The following is a 21,154-nucleotide window of genomic DNA, read 5'->3' as shown; positions in this document are numbered from 1 at the left end:
TTATTAAAGATATCAGAGAGGTCAGAAGTTTACCTTAAAAGTTACTGTTGGTATATATATTTACTAAGTAAATAACAGATAAGTTCTGTATTGTTGAGGCGGATTCATTTTTTTTAGAAACTTCTTGTTGGGTATTTCGCCTCAAAAATTTTTGTCTTTAAAACACAGAATTTCCTCGTCTTTTATTACAGATTGACATTAAAAGACGTGAGGAAATTCTGTCTTTTAGAATGCTAAAAATGGACGTTGTGTTCACCGTGTTCAAGAAGGGAGACAGTTCAGAACCAGATAATTATGAACCATCAGTTTGCTTTCGTCGGTCTCAAAAATGCTTGAAATTTCGATTATAATAAAGTCCTGGATTTTATGGTTGTAAATTTTTGAAAATTGAAAAAAAATTGAAAATTTTGCTACGGTTCAACATGGATACGTTATGGGCAGATATATCCAAATATATTGTGGTATCTTGACTTGTCGAAAGCTTATGACACCGTAAACTCCAAATTTCTGCTCCATAAACGAACTTAAATGGATCGATTTTTTTAACATGTCGACATCAATTCGAACCTATTGGTCAAATGGTGTGCCAAAAGCAAGCAATTCTGGACGACTGTCTTTTATGAAATACATCAATGATAATTGGATTGGAAAATAAACGTTTAATCATTGTCTATGCTGATGATACAAGCTTGCTAATTTCAGATTCAGGTTTATAAAATGCCAGTGACTGGTTTGGAAGTGAAATAAGTAACGAAAATTTATCGTGTCTTAAAATGTCGACGACATTCTTGGGCATGATTCTCGGTCATTCATTATCGTCCAACTCTCATGCAGCCAATGTAGTCAAGAATAGTATTTGCTACTCTCTCACAGTCTCGTCAAATTATACTAGCTGATAAGCAAAAAAAGCTGCATCTAATGGCAACTTCGAAGTCATCATTAGATATGGTATAGCGTTTTACGGTAATTGAGGACACATACAAAGGAGTAATAAGTACAGAGTGACACACACAACCAAGTGTTTGTTTGTCAAAAAAGAGCTACAAACATTTAGCTAGGAGAATTTAAGCAAAGTGGCTTTCACATTGTTACTGCAATTTACATACGTGTACATGTGTACTAAAGAAATGGAAAATCTAAGTTCGTTCAAAACCATTCTTTTTAAATCGCTGTTAGATATTTTGATCGAAAGCCTGGCAACTGTTATTATGTAAATTTTATTATTAGTTTTCTTACTGTAAAGTGACAATATTTCATGTCATACTGTGTAGTGTAACTTTGAAATAAAGCAATATAATTATTAACTTTCTTTAAAAACAATTTTTCTTTGCTACTGCTTGTCCGTCCAAATAATCGTCCCGATCACGTTTATACATTAGATAATATATTCAAACCCGGCAGAAGGTACCGTACAGTAAACAAACGGTAAAATTAGCTGAAACACATGATTTCTCGGTGTGAAAGACCTGACTAACAAAGAATTACGTAAACTGCAGGGCATAATTAAATGTTTAATGCTGGAATTGAAAATTATTCTGGATTTAACGGTGCCATAAACCACACAATAAAACCGAACTGCCACATCCTGATCCAATTTGATGATCCGATACAAAAAAAAATAGCAGATCAACCCATTGCCACAACCGAATCAATTGCGTAAATCGTTAATTAATTCCTGGAATAGCTGGGTCGTGTATTGTATTTATACAATCAATGGGAAAATAAAATTCCATGGACTGACTATCAAGCTTTACGATTGCTTTATTGTCAATTTAAGACGCTAAATCCGTTTCATTGTTTTCATTTATCGGTTTTCTGAATTTTCCGACTGTAAATGCTCGCATAATTAAACAAATAATGAAGGTCAGAATCGATTCGATATCAAAGACTAAACTGTGCGGGTGTGGAAACAATATTAAAATTGATTAATCTGACTTGGAGAAACGCTAAACCTTAGCCTAAAATAAAGCAATTAGCATTAACGATTGAATTACTGACTGTTGATCCTGTATAATGATGAGAAGAATCCAAATATTTTTATAATGGAAAGAAAAGTAATATATCACTCTTAAGCCATAACAGAAAATTATTTCGCTTTGTTCAAGAGGTTTAATCAAATTTGAAGTAGTTCTTGAACTTGACAAAATGCAGTTTTACTTTAGGAACCATTCCAACGTGTAATAGGTAGTTATAGAGTTTGTAAAATACGTATATTTTAAATAACATTAATGAGAATTTTAGGAATTTTTTTCAGCTCGAGAAAAGAGACAGCATGCAGAAAAATGGGTTATTTTGACATCGAATCTTGGTCGCATCTTTTGTCCAAACTAAACCAAACTTGAGGCATTCTAAACTAAGGTTTAGATGTTGTCCGAACATTCATGTAAATGTGAAAAAAGCAATTTTAACCAGTAATCTGAAAAACTTATAAATTTTTGAACTATTATTACTCAATTAAGAATACTGAGATAAAATTTTATAAAATTAAAATAACTTTCTCACAGTTTACAGAATCGCATCTATCCAACTTTTGAATATTGAATAAACATACAATAAGTAGATTGTCTGTAATTCGCTGCCACAAAAGCACCCAAAAAATTATATTACGAGTGGGTGTACAACCTTAAGACCAATAAAAATTCTGTTTAAAGTGTCGCAAGCTCGAGTTGTCAGCATAGAGTAAATAAACTTATTTTATTTAATTTTTTCAATGGTCGTCAACCTGTTTAACAAATGCAATTTCTTTGACAATTTTATAGTTTTGTATAGTATGTTGAATGGTTAGATGTAGACGAATTCTATAAAAATGTCGAAATTCCGTTCATTCAACCATCCCAGATTTAAGAWTTTTKGAATRTTGGAAGGTTCAATGTGAAGTYTTTGATTACTAGGCTGTAATTAGTMTCGGTTACYTTTTTTGTCTAAAATTGAGAAAATAATAMGCTTATAATTAAAAATTTTGTGCTTTMAWCAACTACTTTGAACATCTGCTTTGGAAAACATTCTAACTTTTTTTTGGAAGATATTCCAAAGATAGATTTCCAAGATTTCCAAGATATTCCAAACATTTGGAAGATATTCTAACAGTAATTTATCATACGCTGAGTGGTGCTTAATARRAAGTTATTTATTTKGTTGAGCTAATAAAAGTASTATCCTGACTAYACTCCTGAAAAAATACATTTAATAACTTTACATACCATTCTCATTGCGCCATATAAATTAAAGATTTCATAAAGAACAATGGSTTAAATGAGGAAGATAATTGCGTGGCAGGWTTATTTTTAAAGATGATCAAATTATCTTCAAACAAAGAAAGCTATTTCGCTTCTAATAATCCACCAATTCCCTGTAATAATCATCAAATCCGACTTGTTTTCAAAAGGTTAAACTGATAATATTGCGCAATCTTCAGAACCTAATTTGAATAATGATGCCTTAGGTACTCTTTAGTGTTCAAGGTTTCTACATAATCCGAATACCCTTGGCAATTTAAACACCGCATCTTTTAAGGCACAAGGAAAATACGCAACATAACTTTTAACAAGGCATCTATTCATTCCAGAATCGGTTAAAAATAAAGTACACAAAATATGAAACAGAAATAAAATAGTGGTAGTTGGCGGGCCATTAAAATGTTTTTTCAAACCTAAATTCAGGTATTATCATTAGGACAAAACATGTAGTTTAATATTGTTTGGCGTTCATATTCCTGCGTTATGTACAAAAGCGTAATTTATTTTTTGGATAACTGCAATCGCTTTAAATAACTGTCTACTGTAAAGTTTAGTCCATTAAAAACCCATCAGCTCAAAATCGAACGATTCATAAATGTTCAAATAGGCTAGTCAGGAATATATCTAACTTTTTAAGGTTCCAACTGTAAATAGAATAAATTAAAGTAGTCATTTTGGCCAAATTAAACAGGGCTTAATACTAACAGTAAAAGTTTAAATTAATCTGCATTTTATATCTACTATGAATCCTGCTTCTTTAAGGACACGACTAAAAGCAATACTAAGATGTTGTTTAAACTTATAATTTTAGTAGAAATTTCGTTCCTATACATATGGTAGTGTGTAATCAATGTAACAATTCTATTGTTATTGTTTTAGCAGCTAGTGCCTTCATGAAGCCTCAAAATACATCGAATCGCCGTAAACAAGTAGAGCGAGGTAGAAATGATGTCCTAATTTAAAATAAGTTAAATTTAAATAAGAACTTAGGTGTATTAACACGAAAACAAAAGTTAAACTATAAAATAACACTAGTTTAGAAAGTCGTCGCATGTGTAATAGACGATATGTTAGAATATATCTTCATTCTATTAAGACAAAAAGCCAATAAATTCGTAACTGAAAATGCTGTTGGGATGTAAAAATGTCAAGTTAAAATAACAATGTACCTATTATAATTGAATAAAACAAAGTCACCACCCTGAAGAATTACATCATTCACAAACATTACACAAGTTCCCGGACAGGTTTCTAACGACTTTCTAAAAACCCCATTTGTGGATATTTATTATTATTTTTACTTATTGAATTCTGGTTTTTACAACTGTCGACTTAAACATTTTAGCCATATTACAGTAGTTTTAATTGTTTTAGTTCATATAACTATTGCTGCAGTTTTTTTGTATTCTGCATTTTTTGTTGGAACTGTATAGCCCCGAGGATCGAAGTTACGTTTTAAATAAACGACAGATTTTCGTCACAAGCATTTTTTGTTACCGATTAATGTTTCCTGGTCTTACGATGAAAGTTCAATGTGCTTTTGAGAATGTTGACATATATATAAAAATTAAGCGGCGTTGTTTGAAAGGTAAAATGTTAATTATTAAATTTACATAAGGACGGAAAGTCACTGCAAGTCTTCCTAAAAGCGACTGAAGCCTTTCCTTCAAGAGATAAGTAAAAAATATGTCGTCACTTTCGTTTCCAATCAAATTGTGTCAATTCCTCCGGTTATATAATAATTAAACTGTACTTCCAGTTATCGCTCATCGCAGTTACATTCTTGTTGTTAATTGACATCCCTTTATTTTACATATTCAGTATTAAATTATTCTAAGAGCTCAAATTAGGACGAAAACATCGGACCTTAATACTTTTTAGAACACTAACAAGTTAAAAATTATTACGTTATACGCATAACGAAAGCTCCGTAATCCTAAATTGGAGGAATCCATGTACAAAAGTGGACTTTTTGTTTTTTGAATCACGGGTAAGTAAACAGCATTATTTTTTATATGTCCCTGACTACAAACGAGTGCGAATCTCTCCATATAAAAGAAGACCAAATAAATGTCTTTTTTCGAGTTAATAGCCAATGGATGTAAAAAAGCCGCGGGAAAAATACTTTTTAAGATAGCCAGTCTAACACACATTTTACTGCTCTTCAGTTCACCGCTGCATCAAAAATAACTAAATGTTAAATATTTGAAACTTTTTTAACAGGATTTAAATAAATAATAAGCGAAAGTTATGCACAAGACCGGTTTTGTCATGAAAATATATAATTCAACTAGCCGTTAACCGGTGCCAAAAAAATTATTAGTCCTCGGATTCGTGGCTACATATTATAACTGCTGTACCTTTTTCTCCATGCAAAATCCCTTTTGTCATCGAATGATGTTATTTATTAACTTCTACATGGCACGTTTGTGAAAATATTAAGTCCAGTATCTGATGCGTCACATAAACTGCGTTAAGCTTACTTACTTGCACGTCAGAATTATATTATTGCAAATGTGATCAATTCATTATACAATATAATTTTTGTTATTGCTTTGTTTGCGAAAAGCCGAACATCTGCAGCCTTATTAGAAACCGAAACTGAACATAAACCCGAATGGCTATATACAAGCTGGTAATAAAAGAACTAATTTTATATCTACATATATAAGTTTTACAGTTGCATGATGTGTGAGCAAAAGTTAAATATAGCATCTTTCAATAAAACCTCTTACGACAACAGTAAAACTGCGACATACTTGCAAACGTAACAACAATTAAATTATTGTTTTCTTAATAGAAGCTCTGACTAGGTTATGAATGGATTCAGAAGCAACTGTAGAGACAACTACAGTTGCAAAAAATAAAATTCTAAAAGAATTCTAATTGATTTTGTTACAATTTTCGGTTAATAGAGTTGGCGCCATTTAGGTAAATAAATAGATAATGATTAACGTTTAATGAGTTATGCGTTTCCATAATGGCACCGGAAAAATCAGAAAACTTGTGTAAATATACATATAATGAAAAATGTGTTGACCTTGTTTGTGTCGACATTGCCACACGCCACTGATACTCGCATATTAAAATTTACAGACTCAATTTTTAGTTGGTCCATAAAATGGAACATCAAATTCGAAATTATATTATTCATAGTAAACTTTAAAATAGACTCGTAACAGCGTATAATGTCCGTAGTAATATTTTCCAATATAATTTATCACCCAGATCCAGTTTGAAGTTGGATAACCTGATTTGAATAGGAAATTGCGTTGCCTTTAAGTAAATTTATTTGACTGATTAATGGGCTCAAGTTTAGAGAACTGTTTATTTTTTAACACAAAAGCGGATTTACTATCGATAAAAGGAAAATAGGTTTAATATGCAAATAGCTCAGAGATGCATCCAATAAAACAAAAAAAGGAGTTGCTCAGGAAGAATTATTACACATTACATTTTGTTCTTTGCCTATAATATGAACTTGATTTGCTAAGTAAAAGTCGAAAGTAAAATAATCCCATTTAACTAAAAGTTGAGAGTTTATCCATCCAGGTTTGCGTGATATTGAGATTATCTTCACTTTTGCGTGATAAAATTATTTTTAATATTCATTCGTTTAGAAAGCGCTTATAAGTAACGGATCGGCAGCATAGTGAACACGACCGAAGATTTCCTGCCTAGTTATCATCAACGGTTTTACGAGTTTGGCACGAAATTCTTCTATTGAAGATTAATTATAATACTAGACTCGGTAAAAATTTATAAATTAAAAAATCCTTGAGGAAACATAAATCGACATGATTCCCTTCATAAAACATGATTACTGCCACAAAATACACTTTTCATCACACGATGGAGATTGGGTAAAAATTTGAGAGTTTACTATAATGTGCCCGGAATGTGAAAATTTCACATTCAGAATATTATGTGTTTAAGGTGAATTGAGTAGTACCTTTCAGCGACTTAAATTTTCGGTAAGTTTGGAGAGCATTTAGTTACTTAGATTGTGGAGCGTAATTCAATTTCCGTTCATTTGAGTTGGTAATGGATTGATAGTATTTCTTTCTTCTTGCAATTGCTTCCAAATTTTGAACATTCGACGAGTTACGTGAAATCCTTCAGAATCCCAATCGATTTTATTACAATGTCATTATTAAGAAGTTCGGGTACTTACAACAATATTTTTTTACTTTCTTTCATTGATTCGTTTAGCATTTCAATACTAAAAAAAGTCTAGGCTTTTATTTACATCAAATAAAATCGTGACTAATAAACATTTGAATTTAAATGAAATATTTAGATTTATGCAGTTTTTTTAAGTCCTAATTTATCAGTACTTCAAAGTGCATGATGTTTGATTAATTCCTTTACTTACTCAATTAGTTGAATGGCGATTTTATTTTTAAATGATCCACATTTTGTGGAGGTGACATGTAATAAAAGCTAAAGTAAAACCTTATAAAATAAATCGATTTTTCCACAGTTATCTTATTTAGATTTGCTTTAACGAGTCGAGACTAACACGTAAACACTAGTATTCATTCTACAAGATAAAAGCACAATGACGCTTTATTAAGAGGGTCTGAATAGTCTATAAAAGAGTGTATGTTATTTCCAGTAAATATCTCACCTGGTTTGAGACACACTGAAGACGTGTAGTTTGTATCCATATATTTGTAATTCTTATTTTTAATAAACTTACTATTCGCTCATGCTTCTGTGTTAATTAACTTAAACGGCGTGAGCCAAATTTATTATTAACATTAAATAAAAAGTTGATTGTTAGTGACCAAATCTTAATAAAATCTATATTTTGTTTGTTTTAGCAGCTGCTATAGAAACGTGAGATCTTTTTGCTGGAAATCCATTAAAGTAGCACTCATTGTAATGCGAAACTATTAAAGCGAGAAAAAATAAAAGTATGATTTTTAGTATTTATAGTTCTCTCTGGGGATTTAAAAATCATATTTTTGTTTTCGGTTGGATGATATAACTGTTTATACTTTTATATAAAGTTTGCTAGAATTTTGAAAAATAATGTTTCTTTATTTGTCGTAACCACTGACTATGTTTTAATTAGAGTTAGAGTTTTCATAATTTTATTAGCTTATTAAGTTATGCTTGGAGTTGCCTACTTGTGATTTCTGAGTAAAACATAATCTAAATAGTAAATAAAGTTTTAAATCCAAAAGTTAGCTGCATAATTATCCCAAAAATAAAGTGTATTTCGGAGATTTAAACCAAAATTGGAGCAAAACAACTCAGGAGCTATTTAAAGACGAAAATTAACACTAAGCTGAACTAAACTAAAATAAATAAAGAAAGTAGCCTAAAGGCATTAAATACCACCTTTTTCCAAACACATACAACAATTTTACAGCTTTGAAGAAAAATGTTAATTTTGCCGATGCTTACTTTAAATAATAAAACGGCTTAACAGAACGTTTCGAATCATCAGTATGCACAGATTTTAATACATAGTGAAAAACAGTAATAGCGCCAGATACGATTTAGGACACCCTGTATGCATAGGCACTAAGTTTTCAACATAATTCAGCTATCAATAGAACAAACAAAGAGGATTCAAAACCTACAAGTAATATTTATTTTAGGAACATAAATTTTAGACTACAGGTAGCCCTACGGGGCAGCTTGGCCTGTAATTCTCGGTTTAGTGTTGGTGCCATATACGATATGATATTAAACGAGTGATGGCTTGATGTGGCGATACGTGCTTTATACTAGATGGTTTATGACGCACATATAGCTATGTTTTACAAAAGCCATTTCACTAAATTGATCTATAAATATCACGTTTACGCGTTAAATATTAATTGCTAACTGACCTAGATGCTAATCTAAACACTAGAGCAAATATGAAAAGTTCCAATTTGAATTTCCGTAGTATTATTTAATAAATAATTAAGTAACTCTATAGACCACCAATGTCATTTTCATGCATCGCGGTAGTGGATTTGAGAGTCAAAGAGCTGGAATTGATCATTATCATAGAGTAAATTTGGTGATCAACAAATTGCAAGACACTGAAGAAAGTAAAACATGTCTAAAAGTATAAACATCTATTTGGGAACAAAACACAGTGCAAAACAGGAATAATTGAAATGGCTTTACCTTAAAAGTAAACTATTGAAAAGTGAACAGTTTAGGAGATCAATGTAACTGGAAAAAGCCAGGAATCATTAAATCGAGCAGGAGTAAACCATAGGATGTCTAATATAATTTATCATCAAGAACATTGTAAGGAAATGGAAACATTTTACATTACTGTATTTTAATCAGACAAATGTTAGACTAAGTAAAAACATAATAAAAATACAAAGTATAGAAAATTTCTAATATAGAATGTTTTACTACTTAGAAGTGAAAGGGAGGTATAGAAATACAACGACAAGCAAAGTTAAGAAAAAACCTAGAAAGCATATATAAAACAACAAGGCATGAGATGCGAAAAGCAAATGAATAATCCTAGGACTTTTATGCAAATAAAGTTGACGACGAGGCGTGTTCTGAGCCTTGTCTTAATCAAATTAATAAACTAAACACGAACAAAAGTTATACAAAGACAACTTGCTAAGGAAGCAAAGAAGTTGGTCTAAATGAATGTGCATCTACAGATGATTTAGTGGTGTTGTCTAAACGCAAAAGAAAGTTTAAACATATTAGTCGCACGTGAAACAATGTCAACAGAAAATTTCAAAATGAGTACAAAGCAAACTAAAATAATAGTGGGAGGACAAGACGACGCGATCATAATAATAAATTGAGGAAAACTGCAGGTAGAATAAGAGAAGTCCTCCAAATGGAGACACCTACACACAGATGGCAAGAAAAATCCAAATTACTAGCGCAAGAAATAGACAAGAAAGATTTTAGACAGCACGGAAATTAAGTATTTTAAGGCCATTTGAGGACAGCGAGAGTTGGGATCTAACAAAAAATATCAAGAGTAAAATGCAGACTGGGAATATGAAATACGCGGGAAGAGTCAACAGAGCCAACAAAATAGAATAAAAATGATGATTCAATGAAAGAATACAATAGAGGAGATAAAAACAGCGAGCAAAGAGGCGCTACTCGCTGGAAAGAGCAATTTACAAATGAATAAGAATAAGAACCTCACGCATATTATGATAGGCATGAGGCCAATTAGGAAGAACATTCTATATCAAAACTGTAGGCAGCGATAAAGATCAAAATGTAGGCAGCAAATAAAGATAATCGAGAACATGCAGGGGGTCCACCAAAAGAGATATACATACATAATAACAAATGAAAGGGTTTGAGACGTGGAAACAAACGAACAGAATTGTAGGCATTCTCTAACAAAGAATGATGAATATCAGCGCATATGTAAAAAATATGAAATAATTTCCTTCCTATTAATTTTATTATGTGTGTGCGTATATTAATTAATTAAATGTTATTTTTATGGGTGAATTATATTTGCAGTGCATTGCATTTGCATTCTATTGTGTAAATAAAATTGTGCATCCTCAGTTGAAAAATTGAGGCAAATGAACCTCTTCTATCATCAGTTCTAAATGCATAAACAAACCCTATAAACATATGATCTTTTGAAAAATCAGCCACATACAGAAAACATAATAAATTCTCTAAACTATAGAATACGTAAATATGTAATACTTGCGAATATGCGAATATAATATTTTTATCCGTTGAAAACCTAACTGACTGACTAAAGCGCTAAATACTTAAAATAATTTGTATGTTCAACAACCCTGATATTAAAGTTCATATATCTCCGTTCCGTTTATGGAGCAACTAATTTCCTTTGTTGCTAGTTAAAACATGTACCTAATAAGAACTTCATCCACTAGAACGGGTTATAGTTTTCACTGTGTAAGCCCAAAACTCATAATTAATTCGGATTCACTAGTATGGAAAACCAGCAATTATACATTTCATAGTAGAAAATGTAAGGGTTGTTTTGGTAAATCTAGTCTAAATACCGGCATGTGCTTCCAAAAGGGAACTCCCTTCTATTAAAATATAATAAATTCCTAAAATGACTCCTGAGGCGGTTTGGCGGTTAGCAGCTTCTTAAACTCCTGGCTCGCATTGTATTTGAATAACGAATCCCTACATATGGGTTTAGTTTTCATATTACATGTCAGGTTAAATGAGATTGTTAAAATTTAAATATGTCAGAAAATTGGGAATTGCATTATTGCAATGTATGCAATGCGGAAATTTAAAACCCCAGACAACAAATATTGTCATTCGGATAAAAATCCGGTTGGCTCCCAAATCAGCCAGCAGCATAATGGAAGTATGTTCTCTGGAAACATTTGCGAGCAAGCATTTTCGAAAACAAGTTGTAAGCAAACATCTACGAGACACCAAGTAGGAAACAGTGGAAAGCCGCTATTAAAGCCACAATAAATTATCATTCCGGAAGACCATTGTGAAACTTCCAGAATCCGGATCAATTGGACTTGGACTTGAAACTATGAAGTATGCATGTAGCTATTTCTAGGATGGTTATCTATGGTTGCTGTTTACAGAATAAAATATTCGTCAAGTCAAAAATGAGAGTACATCATGCTAAAACATTATATAAAAACTACAATTTCAATTTCCATTATAAGTACTTTAAAACAAATCAAATTGCATAAATTTTCGTTCAAATAGAACATACTTTTTGCTTTGTGGACGTACAGGATGTGGACGTACAGTCTTTATATTTAAGATTCATTCTAAAAACCCAATACAGAAGAACTCACAACTGCAGGAAAAGAACTCAACTGAACAGAACGTGTTCAAAAAATTGCCGCGTTATCCATTTTCTTGGCAGAATTAAAAAAGCATGCGATTTTCAAAGAGAACTTTGGCTTTTTATAGAATATCCAGTCTTACAAGAGGATTTTTTAGCTTAAATTTTAAATACTTTTTAAGGATTTGTTAGCACGTTGAGTCTACAATAATTGAAATAAGCAGCTCACTGGATACAAACGACTTTCCTACGCTTTGGTTCTTTAACGGCTCTGGACAACTTTAACGAGTTCATTGTTTTCATTATGTAAAAAAAATTCGGAAACTTACGCATTAACATTCCTTGTGAAAATGTCCAATTTATTTAACGGGAAAGCTGAAACACAATGCCGTTTCAACTAAAGGTTTCTTGCATATTTACACAAGGCCTTACTAATTACACAACAAAGCGAAATAAAATTCACTAAAAGCTATATTTAAAATAAATTATTGCGGCAGAAAAAGCCAATAAAAGTTTCCTTTTTTGCAATATACTTGCTGCTAAATTATTTAAAATGGCATAATGAAAACTCAGTAGAGCGTTTTCACGGGCACGCGTAATAATGTTTAATCAATTTTAGATGCGGTATGATTTTGCCCGTTAAAATTACATATTTTACAAAATCGTGTTGTTTGAACTGCAATTCCTTTTGGAATGGTTTATTGGAAGTTTGCGTCTTCGTGTCGTTTCAATTAAGGCCTTTGCGGTTTTCGAAACTTTGAAATTGCACTAGAGTATAATTGAGAGTATAATGTACAAAACAAAGTCTATAGTTTTAACCAAATGTCTGCAAAAGTACTTGCTCAACTTTTTGTGCTCCTAGTCATGGTTTAATCTCGGTTAAGTTAAACCCCTGATACTTGTATTTCTAGCTCAGGTAGTGTGGTTTATGTCTTTGTTGTTGTTTGAAGCCCTTTTAATTACGTAACTTAACCCAGAGACCCTAAGGCTAGGGTAAAATTAATCTTTAATAATCTAATTGAAACATTTTAGGGGCGGCTGTATGTTTGTGTATTATGATTCGAAGGTTTATACACAAAATAGGATGAATATTATTGTATAATTAAGCTGTTATATAATCCCTTTGTTGATTATGATAACTTTACCTACATTAGTATCGATTGTATTCAAATTTCGTTCACTCTCACTACTTGTTAAATGCGATTTAAAAAATGATTGAAAATTACACATTTTTGTGCTATAATGTTTGAGATGTTGCATATTTCAATTGTTTTATTGTGTTACTATTGCTGTTACTAAGTTTACATTGAATTTCAAGTCAGGGTTATGTAAAAGCCAAACTGAAAATAAATTGAAAAATTCAATACGCTGACCCCCAACTGCTAACCAAATGGAAACATTTCTTTATTAAAAATGATCATTAACTCGACCAAAAAATGTATTAGTCAGTTGATCACAAAACCAGAAACGCTTGTTTGGTAGATGATTTTTGTGAAGCAGAAAATGTAACAAAGCATCGCATACGAATGTCTAATAATTCGGCAAAAGCGCATAAAAAATTATTAATCTTCTTTTAATCAGTTTCCCATAACAGGCTGTTCCTGTTTCAAAGACAAAATGTGTTTAATTTTACTTTTCGCGGATTATCCAGATGCGGCTATTGAAGAAAATAAACGTAACTTTTCTCTAGTCTTCTCTAAAGTTGTTACAAATACAACTGACCTTTTTAGTGTTTCGGCAAAAACAATTTAAGTAACTTATTTATTTTTAAAAATTATAGTAAAGGAATCATATACCTTTAATAGCATCTACCCAAGGGATGGTTTACTCTAATCAAGTTTCGAACTAGCTTTATTCTATCTATCTCTAATTCTATTGCAAATAGAAAAAATTTTGAGATAGAAAAAACGTTTGAAAACAAACAAAATAGTTGCGACGTTTTTATGAAGCAACAACATTTTATGTGCTAATAAAACGATAGACGATAAGACAACATTATCCATACTTGTCATATCTCTTTCAGGTGTGTGTACATGGTACATAGTAGGTACATCGAGTTTGACTATTATATTATTACGGTTCATATAATTACTCTGAATTATCTATTTATATATTATATGAACCACATAATTGGCACATGAAACCTTTACACATACGAGTAACTGAAATATACGCAATACTAGGAGCACATTTTCGCAATATTGAACTGGTAATTCTTCCTGTTATTGGCAAGTACAAAGAAACACTGTAATCAGGCAATAAGCATTTTTCCGGCTGAAGGCAATGAACGCGGTACTGTGGAAAGTGGGTAAACCCACTAATTAATTAAATTCAAATGAGTATGATTATCAAATATGTGAAACTCTGCGGAATATTTTTTGCATAAAATTATTTGGATTTCTAGTTACCAATTATTTGCTATTAGATAATAAAAATATATTTAAAGATTGATCCAAATTTAATTTGAAATATAAAAATTTGACTACCTACAGTGTTTTTTTATTTATAATTCTACCAAGTAATTGCAACTTCAGGCGACATTTAAGTACCGTGCAACTTAAATAACTTTAGATTACCTAAATTTTTAACAGCTACTGTGGAAACCATTTTTACAGGGTGTTCAGCCAATTTTCAAGGCCTTTCAATTATAAGATCCGAAATTAGAGTAACTTATTTAACACTTTTTTCCAGAAAATTATTCTACAACCAATTAGGAAACTATTTTAGTTACAAAAACCATAAATTAAACTTGCACGTTTCTTAACCAGTAACTGTCCTCTATTCTAGACAACACATGCATATTCTCTTTGAGATATGTAATTTTCTTACAGCTCAAACGACGCTGTCAGTGTTTGTTTTTTGCTGACGCTCAGTCAACTCTTAAGTTGTATCCACATAGAAAGCCACATAAGGCTTTTCCAGACATAAATATTTGGAATTGAACTCACCCACTATAGTCTGCCAGTGATCTGCTTTATTTGCAGTGTTAGCTACATTTTATTATCTTAATTTAAAGTCAAATGTCATGAAGGCGATCTCAATTATTAGCGAAGGAGAGTCGTTTAAATAAAACTATGAATCAGCTTCAAATTGAACAGCAGCTTTTTAAACAATCTAAACAAAAACAAAATTTGATTTCTCGGTATTTTAGTTAATCAAATAAATTAAATAAAATGTATTATCATTTGGGTGCAGCAGCAATAACATTTAAAATCGCCATGATCATTTTGATTAACTTTTGAAACCTCGTAACTATTAAATATTGTGTCTAAACGGGTGCACTGTTAAAGAGTAAAAAATATTCATGGCTCGTAGATACATAATAAAAAATAAGGCTTTCGTTTTCATTAAACATAATAATATTAAGATCAGTCAAAAACTTAGCTTTGCCCCATTAAAAAATTATTTTAGGTTTTATAGATGCAGATTTTCCCTCTTCAGTTACTAGATTGATCATCAGCTATTTGAATTTGCTTTGAATGGTTTAAGAGATAATTTCTTAATTGCCGGTAAAATGTTAGAATTCGTTAGCATAAGTTTCCCAATAGCTTCAGAAAAACAGAAAATTAAAATCTTAGCAGGAAATACAACCTGCTTAATTTAAATTGCAATATAAATAGATGTTTAGATTAGTATCCAACATTTAAATAACTTCCGGAACCACGATGGTACTTACTTAAAAAAAAATTAAATTGGCTTTAAACAACGGCTTTTGAACTAAGCCACTATACGAAATACGGTAAAGCGTTTTCTTTCATTTCAAAATAAAGTCCATCGAATAACACCTACACTTGCATGATTCACTTTATTTCCGTCGCAAGAACAATAGTTTTTAATTAGTTTTCAAACTTTGTTTTTTATGAAATTGGGAATGCTGAAGAACAYCGAAACCGCTAGAACGGCATTTCTACTAAGACCCAAATTACGCCTATTTCGGATTGAAAAAAACCCTTATATCATATAGCAATAACTCCCAGTATTCTTGATTCCCAGTATCTCAGAAATCGCAGTATTGATTGTATTGTCTGTGTTGTATTCGCAGCGAGTTTGCTGCAATTAAAAAACAACAAAGGCGGTTTAAATAAAATAACTATTGAAGAACGATTTTCTTAGTTAAGTGTCACACACTGTTGTGTTAAACAAATCGCATTTAAACCGCATAATCATAACAACGACCAACAGTTAAGTTTTCTCGCGAATTTTTAGATACATTCCAGAAAATACTTAATTTTTCTACCGAAAATGAATACATAAACAGAAACTGGTTTCACTCGGTTTTAGTCGAGATAGAGCTTGTAATGTCCACAATAAGCATGAATGGGCTGATTAGAGACCACATGCAATTATTGTTAAAAGGAGTCAGCAGTGCTGTTGTTTTATTGACGTTGTTGATTGCTTAATTTAGTGATCGTGCATGATTTTTTCATTTCAATATTAATAATTCCACTTAATACACAGCTGCGACAAAAGTTGCAAATATTTGGCTTATTTTAGTAAAGTTGAATTAATTTAGGCATTGACTGCGCATAAATCTCTGCAAACTCTGATAGATGACACAAAAAAGCTCGAGTACCACATCAAACTTACGACTGCGCCTAAAAATAATATGCTATTTTGAAACAATTCGGCTTAAACATATCTGCATGTGGAAAGTGCTACATAAAAAAATCGGTTTGTTCATAAATTCACTTAATATAAATAAAAAAGTAAATTTTCGTAAAATAAATCAAGCATTTTTTTTCACATGTACACGAGTGTTATTACTACCAGTTACCAGTACGTTTAAAAGTTCCATACACTTATTGTAACGAAATACTTACCCTAACAATTGAATTGTAATAAATACATGCACGTTTGCATAAATGCATTTAATCGTTAAGTTGATCCGTTTCTGCGATAAACGTTTTCGCTATATCTGATTATTAATTTTATTGTTCTGCACTTTACATGTCAAAACACAGTGGCGGCTGGCACCGAAAGAAAATAAACACCTACACAAAAAAAACCGATATAGTCAGTCGAAAACACGTTAACATTCGCATTGAAACAAGTGAAAAAAAACTGCAAGTAAACCACCTTGATGTGTTTTTGCAACGCAGACAAAATATCATTAAAAAATGTATCCCAGTTCAACAATAAACGCTCATCGTTTACGAATATTCGCTTAATCAAAAAACACCTTAGTTCCGAAAATTGCTTGCGTCCAGCGTGTTCAATTTAAGACGTTTTGGGTCTCTTTCCAGAGCCAATTTCTGCTCAGATCGTGGTATTTGCTCGCCAAAATCAAGAATTTTTAGACCTTTCCAAACCGTAAAGCATTTCCAGCTTTAAATTATTTTAGTGTGGGATCCATTTCACGGATAAAGCTGTGAACTTTTTATGACGAATTTGATGGGCACAGTTTTAACACCTTGTTTGATAATTTCAACAGTTGCCAAATAGTATTTTTGCTTTTAGAAGACTCAGTTTTCTATTTTAAGTACTGAACAAAGTTGACAAGCTCGGGAAGTATTTTCATTTATTATTTAGTAATAATCCTCATATTAGGTTTTTAATAGAGAGATGGGGAGCTCTTTGAGATCTTAGGCAGCTTTAGGGGGCAAAACACAGGAGCGGCAAAAAACGAAAAATTGAAGAACACACATTGAATGAGTCTGAAAATAAAGCCTTAGAATAGCAGAAATTTGGTTCATATTTTGATGTTTAACGCTTTTGCGTTTTCACACAAACTGACCAACAAACGATTATGTTATTTTTATTGCACATTCTGCAAACAACAGATTTATGAAATGTTCGTTTATGCAAGATAGGGCGTCAAAAAATTAATATTTTCAGTTGTTTCATTTATCTGATATTTATCTCAAATTTTAAGTTATAACAAACTTTACACGGTGTAATTTTTTAGGCTCATTTTGAACTCGCTCTATCTCTTTGATGAAGCGCTACTAGTAGCCTATTTCTAAACATCTGAATTCTCTGTTCAATTTGGAAGCATTTTATCTTCTACTTTATTGAATAAAATATATTATACAGGGTGTTCCGTAAGCACAGGATCAAAAGTGTACTGCGATATTATTCGGATCAAAAGAAGATCATCTGACCTAACTTTTATTAACAAAAAATGTTTGGTTCCTCGGCTATTGACGGTCAAAGTCAAAAAATGTATCTTTTTTGAAATACTGGGAGAATGGTACGATGTATTTTGGTGAAACTCGCTGTGAATTTGTTCTTCTGTAAGACTCATATATTGATGAAACAATCGAGTACAGTCCTTTTCGACAAGTGGTGAATTCTTGAATGTCATGGTACAAAAACTACCAGAACTTTTTATTTGGCGGATGGAATCAGCTTATTTTTTTGGTCGATGCACTAATCATTTATTCACAATTGTGTGCTCTTTGTAAAATCTTGTATCATTCATAGCTTTTGCGCAAAAAAAGTATGTCCGTTCTTGCCACTTAGATACGTTTTTTTTAATTTGGTGAATTTTTCAAGCATCAAGAACTATTTTTTCATGCTGATCATATCAGAAGAATTACAAACGCAGTTAACGCTGTAGCCCTTCAGATGTAATAACTTGAAACGATGCTTAAACAGAATAGCAAAAAACTAAGAAAATGTCATTGATATATTCCGAAGCGTTTTTGAATATTGATAAAAGCGCTTTTAGTACGAATAGCAACAAGCTGTATCTCAAAAGCCTTAAGTTATCGATATGTTTATGGTATGATACTTATAAGTTGGAGAAGGTTTTGCCTTCTACATTGTTTTCCTATCTGCCATCGAGTCGATAATGATGCGAACTATGAATGAATAATAATACGAACAATGGTAAAGTACATTGCGAATGGAACAAACAATATTAGGTAAAAGAAGAAGTTAACAACAAAACACACCCTGCATCTTGTATAAGAAGTGTTTATGGTCTTATGTGCATACCTATACAATTTTTGTTTTATTTTTGCTCGCAGGTATGCAATTATTATCATTACTTAAATTAGGCGACACAAATCTAATTTCGGGTCACTCCTTATATTCATATATCCCGTTTCATTGGTATGAACTCGATAGTTCGAGTATGGAAAGTATTTAACTTTTTAGCAAAGTCGATAACTAAATATGCTGCATCCATATCCTTGAAGCGATGCTGATGTGTTCAGAATAAGGTAATGAAAATATTCGACTCTTAAGTGCGAAATATTCCTGAACAAAAATAAGCCTACACAAGAACGTAAGTCGTGATTATCTAAGTATCATAAAAAAATCTTACTCATCAACAATAGACTCAGCCATCCATACATGCATATATTAAGTGGTAAATACGTCCAAAGCTAGAAGTGTACGGAAATTGCGCCACAAGTGCTAATTCGATTAACATACCACTCGAATTTATAGCACTGTGATGCTAATCAAGGGTGTTTTCTGTGTTCTTTAGTATTTTGAAACTTCGCCGATCTTAATCCCATTGAAATTTGACTGCTTAAGAATGAAGACGCATCAAGTTAATAGATGGGCAAAAGTGGGTATTATGACAAATTGCAAGCTTTTGCGCATCCCTTCCAGTAAGTACCTTAATGTTCCGTTTGAGCGATTCTGTCCAAGAGTGAACAGCAGCAACGCAGGTACGTGTTAATCCAAAGCAAAGAACACTGAACACACAGCACAAACACTGAAGTTATAGAGAAAAAAGTCGAAGATGCGCGTTCGAATAGCAAAAAACGGCAGGAACAAACGTGCGTATCAAATGGGATAAAGCACGTCTTTCAACAATCGTAAACAAAACAAACAGGAACGACTACGAATAAACTGAGTGGAACACTGATGAAGTCTGGTTTGAAAATTCAAGCATGTTTATACACCGACGCGACGCGCCATACGGGCTAAGTCGCGGATGGTTTGCGAGACCTCTCGAAATCGGTCGAAAAAGGACGAGCTCGAAAAAAAAGCAGACAGGCGGGAATTGAATAATTTACCTGTTGAATGTGTGTTTGTGCCTCAGACACGCGGTACCAGCGAGGCAAGGGGAATTGCAGTACCACTCATGCCGATTATCAAATCCATCGAACAGTGCCGAGCCATGCGAAGCCGAAGAACGGAAAGTGCAAGCGAAGAAGCCAATCGCACCAACAGGTTGCACGCCTGTTGCGGTACATTTAGATGACTCAGCGATTGAGCTATTTACAAGCAAATAGTACCACCCATGGAATGTTCATCAATCACGACTTTGCGATAGGTCAGACTCGGTTTCACTCTTTTTCTCATGGCTTCTGAAAACCATACAGAGCCTGGTTTCATCTTATAGTTTTCCAATTTCGAGTAGTCGCAAATATTCCCAATCATGGTCATCGTCTATGTATGTCGGTAACAACGGCAGACAATAAGCTTCTTGTACGTGAAGTCATTAGTTATTGGAAACAAACCGTATATAGGAATTAAGTTTCCCACAATTTTTTTTATTATCATGTCAAAACAGTGCGATTCATAATTGGCGTAGCTTCTTTTAAATTTTTGCGAAAATTTCGAGATGTTAACAGTTGAAAATCAACTTTGCAAATAAGTATTATTTTGAAATGGTCCCATGTTTGAGTGATAGCTTGTTGAAAAAGCATTCGAAAAAAAAATTATCTTTGCTTCAAATTATGAAAGTTGTTGATATTTAAAAAGTGTTCTTCTACAGTGTTTTGATGAAAAGTGCAAAGCGGCAATGATAATGCCATTAACAGGTAGTTACCGGTAGATAGGCGAATAATTAGTAAGAACCGATGTCAACCAGAGGTGTGCTAAACGGTTGTTTTACTGGTACTTCGGTATTAGGTTCCAAAAGTAACATGTTACTTTTTAAATTTTTTATTTTAATTCTAAAATAGTGATAATAAATAATGATTTAGTTTTCTAAAAAATAATTCTTAGCATTGGTAAACTAAAAATAATATATTCTAAAAACAAAAAATGGGTCATAGGTAACTACTTAAAGAACATTTAGGAATACTTTTTTTGCGTATGTTCTTTACAAAATCTAGTTCTTCACTCGTTTACGAAGGCACCCGCTTTGAAAACTAATCTCTCGCATGGAACAGAAGTACTAATATACCTGTTCTTTTTTGCTATGAAACAAGTTTGTCAAAATCTTGAAAAATTGAATAATCTTCTTCATGTAACATTA

The 21,154-nt window shown here is 32.1% G+C and overlaps 1 protein-coding gene across 1 annotated transcript in view; it reads right to left on the bottom strand.

Moving 5' to 3' along the window:
- LOC109539609 (polypyrimidine tract-binding protein 2) overlaps positions 1-19,894 on the bottom strand; it is a gene marked incomplete in the record, with an annotated part of 399,312 nt that extends 379,418 nt beyond the window's left edge. The window contains 1 exon segment of the mRNA XM_048666924.1: positions 19,562-19,894.
- Positions 19,895-21,154: the final 1,260 nt, after the last annotated feature.

Source organism: Dendroctonus ponderosae, unplaced genomic scaffold, assembly GCF_020466585.1.
Source record: "Dendroctonus ponderosae isolate FM_Combo_2020 unplaced genomic scaffold, Dpon_F_20191213v2 Dpon_F_20191213_5, whole genome shotgun sequence".
Taxonomy (NCBI): Eukaryota; Metazoa; Arthropoda; class Insecta; order Coleoptera; family Curculionidae; genus Dendroctonus; species Dendroctonus ponderosae.
This window is presented reverse-complemented; position numbering and strand designations above follow the sequence as displayed.